General features: G+C 52.9%; 1 pseudogene; it reads left to right on the top strand.

The window, feature by feature from the left end:
- The first annotated feature begins 1,838 nt into the window (after nt 1-1,838).
- On the top strand, nt 1,839-2,980 carry LOC125506710 (ABC transporter G family member 23 pseudogene; annotated as a pseudogene).
- The last annotated feature ends 832 nt before the right edge of the window (nt 2,981-3,812 follow it).

Below are 3,812 nucleotides of genomic sequence, written 5' to 3'. Positions count from 1 at the left end.
ATTATTCATGCTAGAATTGTATTAACCGTAAACTTAGTACATGTGTGAATATATAGACAAACTAAGTGTCACTAGTATGCCTCTACTTGACTAGCTCGTTGAATCAAAGATGGTTAAGTTTCCTAGCCATAGACATGAGTTGTCATTTGATTAACGGGATCACATCATTAGAAAATGATGTGATTGACTTGACCCATTCCGTTAGCTTAGCATTCGATCGTTTAGTATATTGTTATTGCTTTCTTCATGACTTATACATGTTCCTATGACTATGAGATTATGCAACTCTCGAATACCGGAGGAACACTTTATGTGCTACCAAACGTCACAAACTGGGTGATTATAAAGGTGCTTTACAGGTGTCTACGATGGTACTTGTTGAGTTGGCATAGATCAAAATTGGGATTTGTCACTCCGATTGTCGGAGAGGTATCTCTGAGCCCTCTCGGTAATGCACATCACTATAAGCCTTGCAAGCAATGCAGCTAATGAGTTAGTTGTGGGATGATGTATTACGGAACGAGTAAAGAGACTTGCCAGTAACGAGATTGAACTAGGTATTGAGATACCGACGATCGAATCTCGGGCAAATAACATACCAATAACAAAGGGAACAACGTATGTTGTTATGCGATTTGACCGATAAAGATCTTCGTGGAATATCTAGGAGCCAATATGAGCATACAGGTTCTGCTATTGGTTATTGACCGGAGACGAGTCTCGGTCATGTCTACATAGTTCTCGAACCCGTAGGGTCCGCACGCTTAACGTTCGGTCACGATCGGTAATATGAGTTTATGTGTTTTGATGTGCCGAAGGTAGTTCGGAGTCCCGGATATGATCACGGACAAGACGAGGAGTCTCGAAATGGTCAAGACATAAAGATCGATATATTGGATGACTATGTTTGGACTTTGGAAGGGTTCCGAACAAGTTCAGACAAATACCGGAGTACCGGGGGGTTACCGGAACCCCCCGAGGAGTGTAATGGGCCTATTGGGCCTTAGTGGAGAAGAGGAGGGGCAGCCAGGGCAGGCCGCATGCTCTCCCCCTCTAGTCCGAATTGGACAAGGAGGGGGGCGCCCCCCCCCCCTTTCCTTCCCCCTCTCTCCTACTCCTACTCTTGGAAGGGTTGGAGTCCTACTCCCGGTGGGAGTAGGACTCCCCTTGGGGCGCGCCTAGGAGGGCCGGCCCCTCCCCCTCCTCCACTCCTTTATATACGGGGGAAGGGGGCACCCCATAGACACACAAGTTGATCAGTTGATCTTTTAGCCGTGTGTGGTGCCTCCCTCCATCATAATCCACCTCGGTCATATCGTAGCGGTGCTTAGGCGAAGCCCTGCATCGGTAGCATCATCATCACCGTCATCACGTCGTCGTGCTGACGGAACTCTCCCGCGAAGCTCTGCTGGATCGTGAGTTCGTGGGACGTCACCGAGCTGAACGTGTGCTGAACTCGGAGGTGCCGTGCGTTCGGTACTTGGATCAGTCGGATCGTGAAGACGTACGACTACATCGACCGCGTTCTCATAACGCTTCCGCTTACGGTCTACGAGGGTACGTGGACGACATTCTCCCCTCTCGTTGCTATGCATCACCATGATCTTGCGTGTGCGTAGGATTTTATTTTTTTTGAAATTACTACGTTTCCAACACTACACACGCCCACCGATGATGCTACACGCATCACCGGAACAGGGACTAGACGGGGAGACCTTTATTCCATCTTTATGGAGCCGTCACCGTCTCGCTTTCGGACACAAACCCTAACAAAGCTCGAAAAAAGATATGAAAACGGAGCCCTCTCACCGGCAAGGACCGAGATTCACTCTGCCTCCATGGCCTTAAGATTACCGGAGACGGAACGGACCGGCACCGGCGCCGATGAAAGGCACAAAGAACCCTAATTTTGAGGAGGCGGCGGCCAGCGACGTTGGAGGCGGCGGCTCACCCAGGAGAATGAACCCAACTCCGTGTGAATTGCTTTCAGGCTTTCAGTATTCCAGCAGGTGCCGCGTTGACTCTGGGACAACGACCAGTACGAGGAGGAAAGGGAAAGCCCCGGCGTTGCCAACGGCAGCCTTCAGGTCCCAGAGCACGGGTACCGCAGCCGCACCACGGAGGTGGCGGCGCTGACAGTGCGCTGCTGGCGCACCATGTACCGCACGCAGCAGCTCTTCGCGGCGCGGGCGGCGCAGGCGGTGGTCGGCGGCCTGGGCCTCGGCATGCAGCGTCTTCTTCCGCGTGCGCGCCGACCCGGACGGGCTGGCGCTCCGGCTGGGCCTCTTCGCCTTCAGCCTCAGCTTCCTCCTCTCCTCCACCGTGGAGGCGCTGCCCATCCTCCTCCACGAGCGGCGCGTGCTGATGCGCGAGGCCTCCCGAGTCCCGCCGCGCCTACCGCCTGTCCTCTTACGTGGTCGCCAACGCGCTGGTGTTCGCGCCGTGCCTGCTCGCCGTGGCGGTCCTCTTCTCGGCGCCGGTGTACTGGCTGGTGGGCCTCCGCGCCTCCCTCGCGGCGTTCGGGTTCTTCGTCCTCGCCGTGTGGCTCATCGTGCTCATGGCCAGCTCCTTGGTGCTCTTCCTCAGCGCCGTGTCCCCGGACTTCATCCTCGGCAACTCGCTCATCTGCATCTTCCTGGGCGTCTTCTTCCTCTTCTCCGGCTACTTCATACCCAAGGAGAGCATCCCGAGGTACTGGGCCTTCATGTACTACGTGTCCATGTACAGGTACCCGCTGGACCTGCTGCTCATCAACGAGTACGGGGGCAGCGCCAGGGAGAAGTGCGTGGCGTGGGTGGGAGGGGACGCCATGAACGGCGACGGCGTGTGCCTGAGCACCGGCGGCGACGTGCTGAGGGGGAGAGGGGTGGACGAGGGCATGAGGTGGGTCAACGTGGGGGTCATGCTGTGCTTCTTCCTCGTGTACAGGGTCATGTGCTGGGCTGTGCTGGTAAGGAGGGCGTCCAAGACCACTCTCTGATCTCCTTCCTTCCTTCCCCTGTTTTTGTTTGTCAGCTTCATTGTGTCTTGGATCTGTTAGATGATACGATTTAAACCTATTGTAATCTCAACTGTCTCCTATCTCTATTCCCTCTCGTAACTACCTCGTTCTCTCTTCTCTGTACGAGTTGTATCCTAGCGATCAGCCTTGCCTTGTACGCCACGAACAGGGGCTTTTCCTGTCGCACATAAATATACATCACGCGGCTCCTTACGAGGAGTAGGAACGCTTCCATCAAATCTTACATGATATACAGAGCCATCCTCTTCCCAATCTAGCCACCGAAAACCTCTCCATCGGCATGGCTTCCTCGACTACAGTCGTCCTCAACCTTGGTCCTCCACCAGCCGAGAAGTTGACAAAGGGGAACTATCTCCTATGGAAAGCCCAAGTGATGCCCGGCCTGCGAGAAGCGCAGGTCATAGGGCTCCTAGATGGAACCGACGTCGCACCCCCAGCCACGGTGGAGGAGCAGCAGTCGGACAAGACCATGGCTACGGTGCCAAACCCACTGTATGCGCCATGGCTGCAGAAGGATCAACAAGTTCTGAGTCATTTGCTGAATTCTCTCTCAAAAGAGATCCTTGCTCAGGTTATTAGTAAAGAAAATACTTATGATCTATGTGAAGGAAATATGCCCTAGAGCCAATAATAAAGTTATTATTTATTTCCTTATATCATGATAAAAGTTTATTATTCATGCTAGAATTGTATTAACCGGAAACATAATACATGTGTGAATACATAGACAAACAGAGTGTCACTAGTATGCCTCTACTTGACTAGCTCGTTAATCAAAGATGGTTATGTT

This window comes from Triticum urartu, chromosome 1A (genome assembly GCF_056163025.1).
Source record: "Triticum urartu cultivar PI428250 chromosome 1A, HENAU_Tu73, whole genome shotgun sequence".
NCBI classification, from domain to species: Eukaryota; Viridiplantae; Streptophyta; class Magnoliopsida; order Poales; family Poaceae; genus Triticum; species Triticum urartu.
This window is presented reverse-complemented; position numbering and strand designations above follow the sequence as displayed.